The sequence below is a fragment of the Entelurus aequoreus genome, linkage group LG15 (genome assembly GCF_033978785.1).
Source record: "Entelurus aequoreus isolate RoL-2023_Sb linkage group LG15, RoL_Eaeq_v1.1, whole genome shotgun sequence".
Classification (NCBI taxonomy): domain Eukaryota; kingdom Metazoa; phylum Chordata; class Actinopteri; order Syngnathiformes; family Syngnathidae; genus Entelurus; species Entelurus aequoreus.
In genome coordinates this window covers 19,385,922-19,406,139 of record NC_084745.1, presented here as the reverse complement: position 1 = coordinate 19,406,139, position 20,218 = coordinate 19,385,922, and the positions used below count along the sequence as shown (strand labels likewise).

Here is a 20,218-nt window from a genome sequence, read left to right as displayed (position 1 = left end):
TAAATGGTAACACCCCAATAAGTTTTTCAACGTTAATCAATGACTTAATAAAAGACCAAGTCAAGGTGATCTACCTCATATATACATATACATACACACACACACACACACATATATATATATATATATATATATATATATATATATATATATATATATATATATATATATATATATATATATATATATATATATATATATATATATATATATATATATATATACAGTATACATATGTATATATATATATATATATATATATATATATATATATATATATATATATATATATATATATATATATATATATATATATATATATATATATATATATATATATATATATATATGTACATACATTTATATATACAGCATATAATTTATATTTATTTATTTTGCCGTTTTTGTTCACATGTTAAAGGTGTTTTAATGAATATACATGCATGTTTAACATATAGATTCCTTTCTTTCATGAAGACAAGAATATAAGTTGGTGTATTACCTGATTCGGATGACTTGCATTGATTGGAATCAGACAGCAGTGCTGATAACGTCCATGTTTTCAAATGGAGGGGAAAAAAAGTTCCTCCTTTCTGTCTAATACCACATGAAAGTGGTGGGTTTTTGGCATCTTATTTGTCCAGCTTCCCTTTTCTTTTTTATACACTTTACAAGAAATACAATGGCGGCAAACTCCGTAGCTTGCTAGCTTGTTTGCGCTGGCTTTCGGAGACTCTTATTTTGTTAGCGCAGGCACGATGGAGCGGCACTTTTATTGTGAAGACAGGAACTGTGCGGTCAGTCTTTAGGCTTTTGACGGGAAGTACGGTTGAAATAAAAAAGTGTCTTTTTTCCTTCACACTTTTGATTGATTGATTGAAACTTTTATTAGTAGATTGCACAGTACAGTACATATTCCGTACAATCGACCACTAAATGGTAACACCCGAATAAGTTTTTCAACTTGTTTAAATCGAGGTCCACGTGTGACGGTCATGTGACCGCCTGGCTGTGTTTGATTGGTCCAACGTCACCAGTGACTGCATCTGATTGGTGAAACGCAGGCATGATAGATCCTACTTTGAAGGTCTGTCTGACAAACCAAAACAAACAAATCGTGCATTAACAGATCGATAAAAATCAGTAGCGAGTAGCGAGCTGAATGTAGATGAATGAAGCGGAGTAAAAGTAATGTTTCTTCTCTATAAATATACTCAAGTAAAAGTAAAAGTATGTTGCATTAAAACTACTCTTAGAAGTACAATGTATCCCAAAAGTTACTCAAGTAGATGTAACGGAGTAAATGTAGCGTGTTACTACCCACCTCTGGCGATTATACACTGAGTACTGATTACAACACCAGCTGTTTTGATTGTAACGTGCATCTTACTTGTAGTTTTTGTGACCAAATTTGGACGGTAACAATATCGCTAATCTTTAACATTGTTATGGCAAATCCAATATAAATTAGCATCGTGCTAGCACATTTTGAAAAGTAGAGCGTCACTGTACTTTTGAGCACCTTATTGGAACGAGGACGAGGAGGCATGATGATGCACGGATTGTTCCTCCACGAGTGCAGACGGAACTCCGCAGACAGCGTGCAGGTAGGAAATTATTTATTCCCATAAATCCTAAAACAAAGACGGGAACAAACCAAAAGAAGCATGCTTAACACAAGGAATAGCTCACAAGGAAACAGGGACTTAGCGTAAGACACATACAGGGGAACTAGAAAACATCCAACGTAGCAGTTGCGTAAAGCAAACAAAAGCACCAGACTGAGTGAGGGGGAAAGGCAGGACTAAATAGCTCTCTGATTAGTGCTCGGCAGCAGGTGAGCATCCCGAACACTAATCAGAGGCAGGTGAAAACAATCAGCACCCATGACAACCAGGAAACACAAAACAGGGGTGCTGAAACAGAACTTAAACCACAAGTGAATCAAAACCCAAAATAAACTATGATGCGGGACCGGATCATAACACTTATTCTTGCTTTGTTGGCATGGAAACTTGTAACATTATCCAAGCTTTACGGCTTGTTACACGGCCAAGTACTTGAGCCGATGCCAGTTTTACGTGCATCGGTACCCGATAGTGCAGACGGACTTCAGTCAGTATCTCTAAAAGTACCAATTTCGGCACCCATCCTTACTTCACATCGAACATGATTATGCTATAGCGCCTATCATGTTGACAGCGAGAGTTTGTCATTTTTCCAACATACCCGGAGTATCCCTGACAAATGTGGGTGTGTTCCAGAGGCGGAGTTGATTATAAATTCCACATGAGAAGGAATTATGTCAGCTTGATTGTGTCCCAAATGACTGGCTCAAGCAAGTGAGTCATCAGTGAGAGAAGCTATGCACACTGAGGCAATTGTTTTCACGCTAACAGACATGAACATATGTCAACGCCCACCTACACACACACACAAACAATCTTACACACAGCTAACTGCATCCAACTGAGGCTTGCGCTCTGACTGATTCATGGCTCAATGTTTCTCTGCCTTCTGAACTGCGGGGTTTCTAATCAGAAAATTAGCTGCACTTCTCCTCTGCCAACATCCTCGCAGTCATTCATCTCACTTTGTCCACACTGTGCCTGGTGCCCCGGTAAGGCTTTGTGCAGGCAGGAAAAGGAGAAGAAAACGACATTTTGGCAGCAGGGGGGGGGGGGGAATGTGCTTCCCTCACGTCCTTACGGATTTTATTAAACACTGTTATGGCCAACCATCTTTATATGCTTTGTCGGCTTCTACAACAACAAAGTATCGTTATAGTCACTACTAGGTACCGTATTTTCTGGACCATAGGGCGCACCGGAGTATAAGGCGCACTGCCGAACAGCGGGTCTATCCAGGTTTTTTTTTCATACAAAAGGCGCACCGGATTATAAGGCGCATTAAAGGAGTCATATTATGATTTTTTTCTAAATGCTGCGGTCCTCTCCAAAGTTTCTCATAATCATTCTCATTGACATCCCACTGGGTTGTGAGTTTTTCCTTGCCCTTATGTGGGATCTGAACCGAGGATGTCGTTGTGACTTGTGCAGCCCTTTGAGACACTTGTGATTTAGGGCTATATAAATAAACGATTGATTGATTGATTGATTGATTGATTGGTTGATTGATTGATTTCCTTGGTCTACATCAGTGTTTTTCAACCACTGTGCCGTGAGATATTGTTTGGGGTGCCGTGGGAAATTATGCAATTCCACCTAATTGGTCGGAAAAATATTTTTTGCAAACCAATAATTATAATCCGCAAACAATGTGGCGTTGTAGAGTGTCTGTGCTGTCTGGAGATCAGCAGAGTAACCATGTAATACTCTTCCGTACCATTACGTGGCAGCAGGTAGCTCATTGCTTTGTAAGCCTACTTTGAAACAAGAGAATTAATGATGCATGCATGCATGCATGGATGGTTATGGTTTGAAGTCATATCGAACAATTGCGCCAGGTATTTGATGAGAACGACTTTATATAGTCAATATAGGCTATTGAGTTTCGCTTTTAACATTTTCTGTTGGTGGTGTCTGTCGTGTATTGGTTACTTGGGTCACAGGACAATACCGGAACTTAAGGGCGGGGGACACAGGATATGATGACATGTGTAGTGTGTTGGACACATGGAAGTGGAAACAGTAAGAGCGGGAATAAAAGGCAGAAACAGACAATACACTTTCTTTTGGTGTATTATTAAGCTTAGATTGCTAATAAGTGAACTAATAAGTGACAAGTTTGGCACACAACAATGGCGACGAGGATGGGATAGTTTCCCCCTGGATTTTTTTCAATAAAAAAAAATGTGCCTAGGCTCAAAAAAGGTTGGAAAACACTGCTCTACATAACATGTAATGGTGGTTCTTTGGTCAAAATGTTGCATAGATTATGTTTTACAGATCATCTTCAAGTCGCTTTCTGACAGTCACTTCAGGATGCGCCGTTTTGTGTGAGGTCTTATTTACGTGGCTCACCTTCGACAGAGTCTTCTCCCCGTCATCTTTGTTGTAGCGGTGTAGCGTGCAAGGACGGGGGTGGAAGAAGTGTCAAAAGATGTAGCTAACTGTTTTAATGACATTCAGACTTTACTTAAATCAATAACGTGAAGTGAAGTGAATTATATTTATATAGCGCTTTTCTCTAGTGACTCAAAGCGCTTTACATAGTGAAACCCAATATCTAAGTCACATTTAAGCCAGTGTGGGTGGCACTGGGAGCAGGTGGGTAAAGTGTCTTGCCCAAGGACACAACGGCAGTGATTAGGATGGCAGAAGCGGGGATCGAACCTGGAACCCTCAAGTTGCTGGCACGGCTGCTCTACCAACCGAGCTATACCGCCCAATGGCGCAGCATCTTCTCATCCGTGGCTCACTAGTGCAACAACAACGCCGGAAATGTGTCCCGTGAAAAACCGTCCGACCGGAACTCTCTAATAACTAAAGTTCCGTGGGTGAATTATGTAAACCCACTACACCGGTAGTTTTTAGCGCTTCCATAGCGAGATATAAGTTAGAACTTTACGCTACTTTATATTAGAAATGGCAACAGCAGAGGGTGAATGTGTCATGTCTTGTGATCATGTCTAGTTTAGTTATGTTCTGTTTGGTTAAAACTCCATAGTTCCTGTTTTTTACGCATCCTTGTTTGTTTTGTCACCATGACGACCATTAGTTTCACCTGTCTCACATGTTGGACTCATGCACCTGTTTTCAATCATCACATGACTATTTAAGCCTGTAGTTGCTAAGTAGTCGGCCTGGCGTCATCATTCTGTTTGTGCTCATTCCATGCCATTGTTCCATGCTCGTTTCCATGCTTTTCCAAGTAAGTTTTAGTTTATTCATGTCACGTTTAGCGAGTCTTTTGTTTCATGTCCATAGTCTACGTTAAGTGTGAGTTTTTGTTCTTTAGCCATGTGCGCGCCTTTTGTTTACACTTTTTAGAGAAATAATTAAATCACGTATTTACCTTCACGCCATGTTCGATCCAATTCTTATGCACCTCGGGAAAACAGTCCACGCAGGAAACTGCACCATAGTCCAAGTTCTGACAGAATGCCCCATAACAAGAAGATAGAGAAAAAGAAGAAGCTTATCGAGTGCGGTATTGGCACGGACTACAGTGGCGGATGTGTGCAAATTTTCAGGACTTATGCAGATCTCAAATACACATCAGCAGGTACCATACTTGCCAACCTTGAGACCTCCGAATTCGGGAGATGGGGGGGGTGTTGGGGGGGGGGCGTGGTGCAGGCAGCATACCCCTTCCCCTTCGAGCTGTCCTGGATGAAATTAAATTCTTTTTTCCAATCATTTTGGAACTTGCAAGCGTATTTATTCTTCTTACTCATGTCTCTTCTTCGTTCTTCTGCTTCATCTCCTTCTTTTTGTGTGTGCAGTTGTGCACTGAGCTCCAAAAGCCGTAGATGTTATTGCAGCGTCCCGGAAGAGTTAGTGCTGCAAGGGGTTCTGGGTATTTGTTCTGTTGTGTTTATGTTGTGTTACGGTGCGGATGTTCTTCCGAAATGTGTTTGTCATTCTTGTTTGGTGTGGGTTCACAATGTGGCGCATATTAGTAACAGTGTTAAAGTTGTTTATACGGCCACCGTCAGTGTGACATGTATGGCTGTTGACCAAGTATGCTTTGCATTCACTTGTGTGTGTGCTTGAAATTAACGTTATCATTAAACCAGTTAAAAGATCATACAAAGTGTCAGAATTTCTTGACATCTTTGAGTAAAGACCATTGTTAAACCCGTCCAACGCTACATTATTATGTGACTGGGTCGGCACGCTGTTTATATGGAGGAAAAGTGGACAGCCTTTAAGGCACGCCCCCAATATTGTTGTCCGGGTGGATATCGGGAGAAATTCGGGAGAATGGTTGCCCCGGGAGATTTTCGGGAGGGGTACTGAAATTCGGGAGTCTCCCGGGAAAATCGGGAGGGCTGGCAAGTATGGCAGGTACCAGAAGGTAAGAAAAGTTTGTTTTGCATAATATTGTGAAACAAAACGCTAGATAATATGTCTGTTAATGGGTACCATAGTAATACTTGTATCTCTGACTACGGTAGCCATAATGGGCCGACAATCCATCAAGCGGTGCGGCTTCAAAATCATACTAAAACATTTTGACAGATTTTTGAGCGCCGTGTGTAATGTTCTTTGCTTTCAATGGAACATTTAAAGTGTTGGTGTTGTTTACTGGTGTCATATTGCATTCTACACATATCTCTTATGTGTGACTACTATCTACTGGTCACACTTGTCATTACACCATGTACCAAAAAAATTTGCTTCAAGGTCGGTAAGCACAACCAGAATTATTCCGTATATTACGCGCACCGGGTTATAAGGCGCACTGTCGATTTTGGAGAAAATGAAAGGATTTTAAGTGCGGTACATATTTTGCACTGTTAGCCAACGTGGAAACATTTAAATGCTCCTATTGCCGTACAATTAGGGAATAAGGAGAAAAGCATGTCTCCAATCTTTTTTACCATTAACAGTGGTGGTCTTGTTTTTACACTTATATGGCAGTTTAGAACATAGAGCATAAAACTGGGGCCCATTGTTGGCCGATGAGCACTCCCTAGAGGACCGCCTAAAAAATATCTGTTTCTCAGCTGTAGTCCATATGGGCCACAGCGGTACTCTGTTGTAATATCCTTTTCCACCACTTGTAGCAGTAATGACAATCTCAAACAAACCGAAGAAGTCTGGAGCTAACGTCATAGAGAAGTTTCTTAAGCGCAAAAATTAGGACTAAAATGTCATTTTCTCCTAAATGTTATTGCAAGTTTTTTCAGAAACATATAATCGTTATGATTTATTTATTTTAGCATTGTGTTTGCAATTGTATGTAATAAATTAAAAAATACAATAAAAAAGCATTAGTTTTTGTGAGTCCCTTCTTTTGCAGTATATTTGATTTGTACTTAATTTTGTAATCAGCCTGACCTAAGTCTTAATAATAATCTTTGCGATTAACAAATGCTTTCATAATTTGGCAAAGTTTATCATGTTAAACTGAAAGGAAGTTAGATATAATTATTGAATACGATTAAAAACCAGAGTGAGATTACTAATTCAGTGTAAATATTAGACTGGGACCCGGGCCCCTCTGTAGTGGAAAAGTTGGGCCCCAAGGTCACAAAGGTGAAAAACCCCTGGTTTAGAATATTAAAATGTATGTAAACCTATGTGTAATTAAGCGTTGCCAAATGATTAAAACATTATCAAAATCAATCGCGATTGATTAGTTTTTTATCTTTGACAAGTGTACCTTATTAGAATGTACGTATGTTTGATGTATGCAAATGTTTGTTTTTTAAACATTAGGCTATTTTAAACAGTTATATTATTTCTAGTAATCAAGGAATCTATCACTTAGTTTGTTCAATTAATCGTGTAATCGGGTGAAACACACTTTAGAGCCTCAATGCGTATTTTAAGGAAAATAATTGAAATAAACAACTATTTTCCTGCTTGTCATTACCTTCATTCTTTTTTTTCTAATAAACGCACAACAACAGTAAAATTGCACTTTTATAATGTAAGCATTAATAAAGATTTTTTGTTTTTTTTAAAAACTAGACACCATCTTTCTCATGTGCTCTATTGTGGCGGCCATGCAGGAAATTATGTCCACTTATTGAAAGTTCCAGGTAAAATTTTTATTAGGTACACTCACTTAACGATTAATCCAAAAAGAAGAAAAATCGAATTGAATTGATCAATTAATTGTTGTAACCCTAAACAGCTCAATACAAAATGGACATAAATACTCTTTTACAGACGCAAGGCATTTTTCACCTGGGGTCTGGTCTGGTCCATAAGTGCTCTCTCTAACTCGCATTATGAATTATAAACATATTTTAAATGATATTTTATGATGTTTTCCACACATACTCGTCATTTGTTTCTCTGTCAGTCTGGGCGGCTATGTAGTTGCACATTTGCACGTGTGTGTTTGGGGACGTGTTTTGCTTTAATGTGGGGTCCAAAAAAAGCGAGCCCATATAAGCAACCACACATTCAAAAACAAGCTCACAAACTTTGCAACTTTAAAGAAACAGTATTGTAGTCGGCAGACTTGGCATCACTAGAAAGTACAGTGATATTGATAAATGGGTGGATGGGATTGTGTGTGCACAGCATGGAATTAAATCATGTAAATAGCGCGACAAGTGTTTGATAAAGCCTCTGGTAAAGCGTGTGACTCTGGAGAACATGCTTTATCAGTATCATGCTCATAAACCCGTGCAATACAAAACGTGCTCATTGTTGGCATTATTCCTGACTTCTTCATTTTGATTAGAAAACAATCAGCCCAAATTGTTTCATTGTTTTTTTTTATTGTAGGTTAAAGTGTTTTATATTTTAAATTATTGCTGCTGATCAACTTGAATTTATTTATATTTGAGTTTTTATTGTTCAGTATCAAATGTCTCACGTCGGTCAAAAAATGTTTATGCAGGTTTATGCAGGGATACTTTATTTCAGGCAAACTGAAGTACTTTAGTTCTTTTCTGTTACAATCTTGTTGTAAATGTGTCTATATTCTTTTCCTTTTTTTGTTTTCTTTAATGTTAATAAGGATACAATTTTATGCAGAGGTGTACGTATAACAATGTTATGGACAAATGATGCTATTTATAAAATGTTTTCTTCTTCCAAGGGGGGCATAACAGAAAACATTTGAGAAGCACTGCATGGTGTAGGGAGAGGCAGCTCTGGGGACGTTGAAAGGATACACTTGCATTACAAAGAGTGCTGGGGAAATGAGGATATTCTGCTCACAAATGAAGTGCAAATGCATCATATGAAGGATGGCGTGAAGAGTTCCTCATCTGGGCGGAGGAGCAAAGCATCATTGTTCCGTGGCGGTAAACGCATCTAAGTGATGACTTGCGGGACTCTGTGGGCTCCGCCGGTTTTAAAAGTGTGTCGCCGGAATTATGAATGAGTCGTCTGTGTGTTGTTTACGCCGGGCCGGATGGGATGCCTTCATTACTTTGTGCCGTCTTATGAGATTTGGGCCTCTGAGACCCCGTAGGGAGGGAAGGGGGCAGAGCTTGTAACAATAAGGGCAATGCATCATTCAAGTGTTCATTTTGGACTGGAAATGATGAGTGCAGACTGGGCGACTGTTATGACTAGCATATCAGTGCAAGTGCAGGCCTCTTTTTTTACACCCTGTGGTGGTCACTGAGCGCCACCCTGTGGGGGCTGGCTGCTATAACATGGGACTAGACACTTCATTAGGTACACTTGCACAATCTAATCCAGTGCTTCTCATTTTTTTTCTGTCCTGCCCCCCTTGGGGACATCATTTCTGTCATACACCCCCTAAATCAGGGGTCGGCAACCCTAAATGTTTAAAGAGCCATATTGGACCAAAAATACAAAAAAAAATCAAAAAATTAAAAGCCTTCTATAAGTGTTATAATGAAGTCAACACATGAGATAAGTGTCTATATTAGCTATTTTAGCCTACAATCAAAATGACTATGTGTCGCAGGTTGACACAAATCTTCGTTGACAGAAATGTTGAAATGTAATATTTATTCTACCCATTTTTACAACATTAGAAAACATTAGTATCTCAGTGGCCTAGTGGTTAGAGTGTCCGCCCTGAGCTCGGTAGGTTGGAATTCAAATCCCAGCCGAGTCATACCAAAGACTATAAAAATGGGACCCATAACCTCCCTGCTTGGCACTCAGCAACATAGAGTTGGAGTTGGGGGTTAAATCACCAAAATGATTCCAGGGTGTGGCGCCGCTGCTTCTTTGGTACTTTAATCTTTAATCTTAATCTTAGTAAAACGCAGGCTTCTCAGGGGGTGAGATAACTCCTCTAAATGATTGTCTTAGAATGGCCAAAGTTATTGATGCGTGTGTCCAAGTTAAAGGAAATGTCAGGCTGTCTTCTTCGAAGGGATTTATAACAATCTTTGCAAACTGGGTTACGTTTGCTGTGGTGTATAACTGCACACAAACAACTATCAGAAATGCAACCAATATTACATACAGATAAGGAGTCATGAGACAAGCAAATATAAATTAAATACATAGAGGTCTTAAGTAAAGGAAATAAAATTAGCTCAAATATACCTACAAGTGAGGCATAATGATGCAATACGTACATAAAGCTAGCCTAAATAGCATGTTAGCATCGATTAGCTTGCAGTCATGCACTGACCAAATATGCTTGATAAGCACTCCACACAAGTCAATAATATCAACAAAGTTCACCTTTGCGCATTCACACACAGCATAAACTCACCCCAGTTTTTTTCCTTGCCCGTATGTGGGCTCTGTACCGAGGATGTCGTTGTGGCTTGTGGAGCCCTTTGAGACACTTGTGATTTAGGGCTATATAAATAAACATTGATTGATTGATTGATTGATAAAACGTTTGGTGGACAAATGAGACAAAGAAGGAGTGGCATAAAATATGTATTTCTGTGGCAGTTTTAGAGAAAGTTGCACATGTAAACAAACTACGGTGAGTTCAAGTACCGCCAAATTTAGTAGGACAAATAATCATTAACTTAGCATTTAATGGCAGCAACACATTGCAAAAAAGCTGGCACAGGGGCATTTTTACCACTATGTTACATGGCCTTTCCTTTTAACAACACTCAGTAAACGTTTGGAAACTGAGGAGACCAATTTTTGAAGCTTTTCAGGTGGAATTCTTTCCCATTCTTTCTTGAAGTACAGCTTAAGTTATTTAACAGTCAGGGGTCTCAGTTGTGGTATATTAGGCTTCATATTGTGCCACACATTTTCAATGGGAGACAAGCCTGTACTACAGGAAGGCCAGTCTAGTACCCACACTCTTTTACTGTGAAGCTGTGTTGTAACACGTGGCTTGACATTGTCTTGCTGAAATAAGCAGGGGCGTCCACAATAACGTTGCTTGGATGGCAACATATGTTGCTCCAAAACCTGTATGTACCTTTTCAGCATTAATGGCGCCTTCACAGATGTGTAAGCAGTGTTGGGTTGGTTACTGAAAACCAGTAACTAGTTACAGTTACTAGTTACTTTATTTCAAAAGTAACTCAGTTACTAACTCAGTTACTTACACCAAAAAGTAATGCGTTACTGTGAAAGGTAACTATTTAGTTACTTCTTTTTTTCTTGTTTTTTTTTAAAGCTCCCATTAATGCCCTTTTAGCCTTCATTTCAGTACTGTTATTGCACTGGAGAATAATACAATCTGTTGATCAGCGCTAGGATTTTTCAAAATCAAGTCATAAAACTGGGGTCCTACAGTAAATTTTTGGGGACCCACTTTTTTGTAAGTATTTTGAAAAAAAAATAGATAAATGTATGCATTATCCTGTTGTATCTCACATTCTATATTGTGTTTTGGAAAAAGGTTGTCATAAACGTTACTTAATTCATTTAAATAAAAAAAAAAGAAAACAAATTTGTATACATATGTAAATGTATTCAGTTATAAACATTTATTCACTTTCTTCTTTCCTTCATGGATCTAAACTTTACCGCTGCTGGTAGTTTTTTCTATGTTTTTATTTAATAAGTTGTGTATTTATTTCAGTATAAAAGTGTAAAAAGCGTTTTGCTTCGGTCATGAAATGGTGTGCCAGGGCATACATACATTTTATATTTAACGCTTAATTCTCTGGAGTCTACATAAACTTCAGATCTATCCCTCATTTCAAAATGTTATAGTTTTTTTATGTTGTTTTTTTGTTTGTTTGTTTTCCTCCCTTTTTTGGCAAACAAAACTATGTTTTTAATGGCAAACACACAAAATATGCAAAATCTTCCACCAAAAATATTTTTCAAAGTGGAATATTTGACGTGAAGTAATCGGAAACTTGGATAGGTCAATAATTCATTATAACATTGATTTTGATTCAATATTATGTTTTGAGCAATGACAGTTTGAAAGAAATTGATTAACGTGGACCCCGACTTAAACAAGTTGAAAAACTTATTTGGGTGTTACCATATAGTGGTGAATTGTAGGGAATATGTACTGTACTGTGCAATCCACTAATAAAATTCTCAATCAATCAATCCACTCCTTCGCTCTCTCGCTCTTTTTGTCTCTGCCCCTCCCTCACGAATGCTGCTGCTTGCGCACAATTTGTTTTGTTTTTAACCCCTTCTTTACCCTGAACGTACATTGAAAGTACACGCAACCCTAACTCAAAATGCCGGACATTTGAGGCATTTAAGAAACTCCACCCGGACTGCCCCGCAAAAAAAGACATGTCCGGGGAAAAGAGGACGCATGGTCAGACTAGAATATCTCCATGTTAAGAAACTCGGCTTCAGCTGCACCATGTCTTGTAGTAAACACAGACACGCCCCCCCCCCCCTCCCCACACCCACACCCACACCCAGACACACACACAGCACCTCTTCTCTTATCCTCGTTGTGACACAGGAAGAATCAGAAGGACGACACTGCAACTCTCCAATAAAACACACTCAGATCTTCTGTTTTTAGCCGATACTACATAAAAAATAACGTAAAATAACGCAGTAACACATCATGTAGTAACGGTAACTGAGTTACTGAATATAAAAAATAACGCGTTGGATTACTAGTTACCGCCGAAACTAATGGCGTTACAGTAACACGTTACTTTGTAACGCGTTAGTCCCAACACTGTGTGTAAGTTACCCATGCCTTGGGCACTAATACACTGTTCACCTGTTTGATGTTCCAAAAAAGTGTTTGATGAGCATTCCTCAACTTCTCAGTCTTTTTTGCCACTTGTGCCAGCATTTTTTGAAACATGTTGCAGGCATCAAATTCCAAATGAGCTAATATTTCCAAAAAATAACAAAGTTTTCCAGTTCGAACGTTTATTATCTTGTCTTTGCAGTCAATTCAATTGAATATAGGTTGAAAAGGATTTGCAAATCATTGTATTCTGTTTTTATTTACGATTTACACAATGTGCCAACTTCATTGGTTTTGGTTTTGTAGATCCCATTAACATGTTGGACAGGTGTCTAATGAAGTCTGCAATCAATGTTTAGCACTTCATTACAATTCTTGTATTGGTAGCTGCAGGCACGTGCACACATAGGGCCCCATGGGTGCTCGAGCCCCTGCCCTTTTTTGCCTCGTCTTAAAAAGTGCCCTCTGCCTGTGTTTTTTTGGGTTTTTTCCTTTAAACAACATTAATAAATTCCTGTCAGAGCTGTAAAAAAAAACAGCTTGTACAAAACTCCACGTTTTCTTGTAATACCGGGTTGTTTGAGCCTGCCGTTCCGCCAGAGAGAGAGAGAGAGGGCGAGTGTGAGTAAGTGAGAAGAGAGAGAGCCAACTGCGCCCCTGAGACGTGACAGTAGAGCAACTTGAACCTGTGAGTTATGGTCTAGTCGCCGTCCACTTATTCAGCATCTAATATGGGTAATATTTCAGAAAAACGCTGTATTATTCTATTATTCAATGTGTCAGCTTCTGTTTTTGCCGGACGTCGGAGCACAGCGCATCAATTGAGCACGGCACATCAAGTCCGCACAGAGCAGAGCGGATCGTGCGGGACAGGAAGTAATGAACAAAATACAAAATAAAACGCCGGTTTAATTTTCAAAATAAAATGCACTGTGTTTACGGCGGATCACATTTTTCTCACAGTAGAGTTTTAGATATAAAGTTTATTGTGACTTTGCTATTACTGTGTGGGTTAACAAAATAATAATAATGATAATAATAACAATAATAAGAAGAATAAAAATGATAATGATAATAATAATAATTATTATTATTATTATTATTAATAATAATAATATAATAATAATAATAATAATAATAATAATTTCAGCATTCTGGGGATATAAGATGTAGGGTTATCTGTTAGGAATATTGCCATCTGTATTTAAACTTGATTCATGTTGATTATGCCTGCAGCACAATGCCAAAAAAAGAAAGGATACAGCCCTCTACTGGCGCCTGGTGCATATTTTTGGCCCTGTACTGCGTTTCAGTTGTTTAGTCTGAGCATTAAGTGAGAAAGACCATAAGTTACAACTTGATGGTGTTTTCATCAAGTTAAGGGAAGAAGGACAGATTTTCACATTGAAGTTTTTTTCCATTTGGGTATTTATTTTTGTATTTTTTTTTCAAAGTTCATGTTGCACTGTTCAATATTAAAGTGCTTATTTTTAACAATAAATAGCCTAATAATAAACCAGTGTTTTGTTGCTTTTCATGTCTTCCAAGCCTATGATAATGTGAATTAACTCATTATGAAAATAATTTGTTGACACAAAAGAAATGGCAATCACTTTTACCTACAAAGGACACACAGCTAAGTAGTTAGCTTCCTATTATCAAATTTAATTTTACATTAATTTCCATATTGTGTAAAGGACCAAAAAAAAAATTCCTGCCCTTTTCTGACTTTGAGCCCCTGCCCCTCTATAATCATGTGCACGTCCCTGGGTAGCTGTATGAACAGTATACGCTAATTAAGTAAATAACGTTTGTTTATAGAGCACCTTTCACAGACTAAAAGTCACTTTGCTTCACAACGCAGTTCAAATATCAGAAATGACACACAATATAATAGGCCAGGACAACACAAAAATCATAGTAGCCCAAGAGTAGCTATTCAAAATCCAGGACAAATAGTTTTACGTGTCAATTGAGTGCAATGAGTGCGGAAGTTCCAAAGCATGTGAGCAACAGCCTTCTAGTCCTTCAGCAGATTCCGATCCACAGATATCAGGGCCCGAGCAGGGGTGTAAGGCTCGATCGGATCGTAAGAAGGAGCCTGACCGTCCAAGGCTCTGAAATCTAGAGCCAGAATTTTAAACATAAGCCTATTGGGCTGTATTAGGGCCTACAAGGTTTATAAGGGCTAAATCTACACTTAAAAGGCCATTTAAAGTAGGGAAGTGGGCTTAAAATATCACTGTGATAGCATTTAAAGCAGAGGTGTCCCAATTACAAACCGTTGATGTATTCATATCATATAGAAATGGCCCGCAGTCTGATCGCCGCCTTTTTGTCACCGTCTGGTGGCCAATGAAAGTTACTCAACCATTAATTATACTTGCAAGAACACAGGGTGTACAGCATTTACTTTTTTTGGCCCAATCCAAACAACCTTTCCTAGTCATGGTGCAAGGGAAAACAAATCCACCAAAACAAAAATTCAACAAACATGGCCACACATAACACAACCTGCTCATTGAACTTTGTGGATATTATAAAAAAATGTCCAATCAACATTAAAAAATGACACTCATTGAAACCCATTACAAGGGATGATGGGACACATGCAAAACACTCTCCACATTTACCCATGTTTAGCATATTTTAGCTGCCTGATATTTCTGATTGATTAAAAAACCTTAAGGAGGTCACCACGGACGTAAACAAGGTTGAGCTTTCACCTACTCGTAAATCCAATTCTAATAATTATGAATTATATATTGATTATATAATTTAATTATAATATGTACTAATACATATGTATAGGCTTCATATATATATATATATATATATATATACATATATATATATATATATATATATATATTTATATATATATATATATATATATAGTGTTACTTTGCATGCAGTCGACTTTCGGCCCCCGGACAATTTTTTGAAGCCCAATGCGGCCCCCCAGTCGAAATGTTTGGACACCCCTGATTTAAAGAATTGTTGTAGCATTTGTGGCTTTTAAATAATAATAATAGGTTAGATTTACAGTACAGGCCAAAAGTTTGGACACACCTTCTCGTCATTCAATACGTATTCTTTATTTTCATAACTATATACATTGCAGATTGTCACTGAAGGCATCCAAAGTATGAATGAACACATGTGCAGTTATGTACTTAACAAAAAAAGGTGAAATAACTGAAAACATGTTTTGTATTCTAGTTTCTTCAAAATAGCCACCCTTTGCTCTGGTTACTGCTTAGCACACTCTTGGCATTCTCTCGATGAGCTTCAAGCACACCTGTGAAGTGAAAACCATTTCAGGTGACTACCTCTTGAAGATCATTAAGAGAATGCCAAGAGTGTGCGAAAAAGTAATCAGAGCAAAGGGTGGCTATTTTGAAGAAATTACAATATAAAACATGTTTTCAGTTATTTCACCTTTTTTTGCTAAGTACATAACTCCACATGTGTTCATTCATAGTTTTGATGACTGAGTGACAATCTACAAAGTAAATAGTCATGAAAATAAAGAAAACGCAGTGAATGAGAAGGTATGTCCAAACTTTTGGCCTGTACTGTATATGGCGCTTTTCTAGACAATCAAAGTGCCTCACAGAGAACTGAGAACCCATCATTCATTCACTCCACATTCACATATGATGGTGGTAAGCTACATTTGTCGCCACAGCTGCCCTAAAGGTCGATAAAAGTGTGGCTGCCAGTTTGCGCCTGTGACCTCTCCGACCACCACCAAACATTCATTCACCAGTGTGAGCGGCACTGGGAGCAAGGTAGGTGAAGTGCCTTGCCCAAGGACCTTAACATGCAAAACTATGGCGGAAGCTGGAATCGTACCTGGAACCCTCAAGTTGCTGAGGCGGCCGCGCTACCATCTGAGTCACGCCTGCTACCATGGTTTTCCACAACATACATCAATACCTGAATACATGTTTGGCCTACCCAGGGGTACTAGAACCTTCCTGTTATCCTGTTACAGCAAATAATGTAGAATACACGCATCAGTAAGGTCTTTCTTCTGCTGTGCAAAAAACATTACAGTCGCAGAAAATGATGATTTCAAAGTTATCTACCCTTAAATGGGTTCCATGGCCTGTGATTTAGTCATTTATTGCTCTATTGCATTCAGAAGACATCATTGTCACTCTATTGGATTTTTTAACCTCTTTTGCCCTGCACGATTCCATTTATAACCCCCACTATTTGCTGGAATAGACACTGACATTGCTATATCGTTTCGCACTCCATCTATCCTTCTATCCATCTATCCTTCTATCCATCCATCATCAATTTAATTGGAAGCATGCATGATCTACTTTCTCCACTAGAGGCCACTGTTTGACTTACACACCGCGACTGCGTTCCAGCCATTTTACATTTATTTTCCCAGGACATCAAATAAATCGTCATTTTAAATTGTGTTCATGATAAGATTGCCACTGACCTGTTTATACATGGCTGAACAAATCTAAGAATATGATGAGGCTTAATTAAAAGTCAACAAAGGAGCTTTGATTATTTTTCGGCACAAACTATTATTGGGATGTTTCCATGAATTATTGTTTGTCCATATTTTTATTTCACTGTGACCGGGTCAAAAAGTTTTTTTTTTTTTTAATGTATTACGTCACATTTGCAGGTTGTTTTATTCCAATCTAGACAGCAGGAGTCGCTGTTGTACTTTACACGCCAGGCAGCCCAGCAATTAATTGGAGGCGAAACAATGCAACACAGTAGAGCATAATAAAGCCTGTAAATAATCCCATAAAAGACCTGCACTCACTGTAACATTCTAAACAGCATTATGAATAATTTGATTACTTTCTACACAGACATAATAAATTACAATTTCAAGGGAGGATGTTGTATTTCAATGCTGTTCATTTTTGCATTATTTTTGTTACCAAAGCACAATTCATCATGTCTGTTATTATAACTAATGAGTGTTGTCACTGAAACCAACAACAGTAATGTAATAGTGTAAAATAAAGCTGCTTTCTTGGCATTTATATGCATAGGGATAATATTCATTTTAAAACCAATGTCACTTATAATAATCAGACAATATACATTTGGCTGAGAGATAGTAATCAAGGGATTTAAAGTAGAAACTTTATCATATTTAGGGATTTTTGGTCAACATAGCTAATTTTCTAACATACAGGAATAATCTTTTTTAGATAGATTGAGCGACAAATATGAGCATTTCACGCGTTGATGCGCTAACTTTTTCCAGGCTGGAAATCCCACTCTATTCAGGTATTGTAGGCCCTTATTGAGTCACAAAACCTTTTTTGTTTACGTCCAAGTTGCCTGTCTAGGCAGCAAAGAGCAGGATGCTGCAAAAATAGTCAAATGCTTCTAAAGTCATCTGTTCTATACACACATACAGTAAATACTATTTTTCCGAAAGACAGTGTTTGGATGCATGTGCTTGTTTTGATGTAAGTATTTAACAAACACTCTCTTGTTTACTTCTAATTTTCCTCTCTGCCGCAACCCGTTTAGTCAGCGAACTGATGAGCCATTTGCTTGATGCTGCAAAAAATAGTCTAATCCCTCCCAATTTTTATTTTTTTTTACAAATGTAGGACTTTTTTGGTGCATACTTGGCCTGCAAACCTCACTTTAGACACTTTTCTTTAATGTAATACGATATTAAGCACAAAAAAACATTGATGTCTTCTTGTTGAGTTCCAATTCTGCAAACAAATGAGCTGGACATTGTAAAATGTAGTGATGTGTGATACCACTGATTTTTTTTCTCGATCCGATACCAAGTAAAATTCAGGCCAATATAGGTGATAACGATTCGATACTTTGCGCAAATATACCTAATGTGTCTGGCAAAATTTGAATAAATTGTGTATTTCAAGTGTTGTTACTCTTGGGGAATCATCTTCCAACGATATAAAATCACAGGACAAAACAAAATAAGTTATGTTATTAAATTAAACTAAATGATAACATACTCTTTCTGTTGTATAATACTGAGTGACTTGCTTTAATTGCCAGAAATGTTCTTAACCCTTTAAAACCTAAAACACTAAATCATTGACATTAGAGCTTTTATTGGTCCTTCTAAACATTTTTTTTTTCTTTTTACAAAAATCAATTTCCGTATATATTTTTGTATTTGCATCATATTTGACACAGCCGGTCACTAAATAATATTTATTATTAATATAATAGTTATTCTTTATATCAAACCAAAATATAATGCAGACACATAAATATATATCATGTTAGTTCCAAAAAATAAAAATAAATTGTCATCATCTTCCCCTAGCTGCTCCAGATTCTTGAATTCACATTCTTTATCATTTTCAAAGCATCTTCAATGTTGTAATTATTTGTCATCTAAAAAAACGTACAAAAAGTCAATAGTACTTTTTTATGTGGTTTATATTTTCTCTTTCATAAAATTCAGAAAGCTATAATTTATTATAACAACACACACCAAATGATCACCACAAAATAATACAGCAAATTGGATACGTATATTTTAACTCTATTTTACCTCTAAATATACCATGCTGTGTATTGTAAACATTACATTTGTATATTTGAAAAATCTAAAGACTGTGTGTTGCTCAGTGGTATATTTATAATGCATAAAATGCCAATTGACTAATTTGGAGTTACATAAACTTTTATGCCTGCTCTTTCAAATTTGATACACACATTTTCACAGTTTCACTGTCAAATATTTTATGAATTATTGAGTAATTTCACATTGCCTGTTCATACTGATATGTCTTTAAAAAAAATGGCCCTTCATAAATCAGGTGTCTTACCTTGGCGGAAGAAAAAGTAGTCCCCACCAATCGCCTTACATTTAGACCAGGGGTCCCCAAACTTTTTGACTCGGGGGGCCGCAATGGGATAAAAAAAATTGGCCGGGGACCGGGCTGTATATATAAATATACATATATATATATATATATATATATATATATATATATATATATATATATATATATATATATATATATATATATATATATATATACATTTATATGCATACATATATATATACATTTATATGCATATATATATGAGGTGGCGACTTGTCCAGGGTGTACCCCGCCTTCCGCCCAAATGCAGCTGAGATAGGCTCCAGCACCCCCCGCGACCCCGAAAGGGACAAGCGGTAGAAAATGGATGGATGGATATATATATATATATATATATATATATATATATATATATATATATATATATATATATATATATATATATATATATATATATATATATATATATATATATATATATATATATATATATATATATATATATATATATATATATATATATATATTTATTTTATTTTATTTTTTTTTAACTTGGGACGTCCCGCGGGCCGGATTTAGGACACTGGCAGGCCAGATCCGGCCCGTGAACCGTAGTTTGGGGACAAATAATTTAGACAAAATCTCAATGATTTAGTTACTTTAAATTGTTTTCCTGTTGATGATATGCATTATGTCAAATAACTAAAGTATACCAG

The 20,218-nt window shown here is 37.3% G+C and overlaps 1 protein-coding gene across 3 annotated transcripts in view; it reads left to right on the top strand.

Annotated features, from left to right (window-relative positions):
- Window positions 1-20,218, top strand: part of LOC133629912 (RNA-binding Raly-like protein) — a 201,622-nt gene that overhangs the window by 109,489 nt on the left and 71,915 nt on the right. The window lies entirely within an intron of this gene.